Source organism: Penaeus monodon, chromosome 22, assembly GCF_015228065.2.
Source record: "Penaeus monodon isolate SGIC_2016 chromosome 22, NSTDA_Pmon_1, whole genome shotgun sequence".
NCBI lineage: Eukaryota > Metazoa > Arthropoda > Malacostraca > Decapoda > Penaeidae > Penaeus > Penaeus monodon.
The window spans coordinates 15,902,817-15,903,044 of NC_051407.1; positions in this window are offsets into that span (position 1 = coordinate 15,902,817).

The window sequence follows — 228 nt, forward strand, 5'->3', positions numbered from 1 at the left end:
TCCACGCGATCGATCAACAAAGGAGTAGAGCGAGTGAGACCGGGGGATAGGAGCGGTCAGCAGCATGATCGCTCAATGATGGCATCCTAAGCACGCTACATGACGGGGATTCGAGACATGCACACGAACACGGCGATTTACACGGCAACATTCAAACATTCATGAAGGAAACGGGCACTCATACACATATACACGCAAACACATACGCCCATGATAACCCCCCCCCCC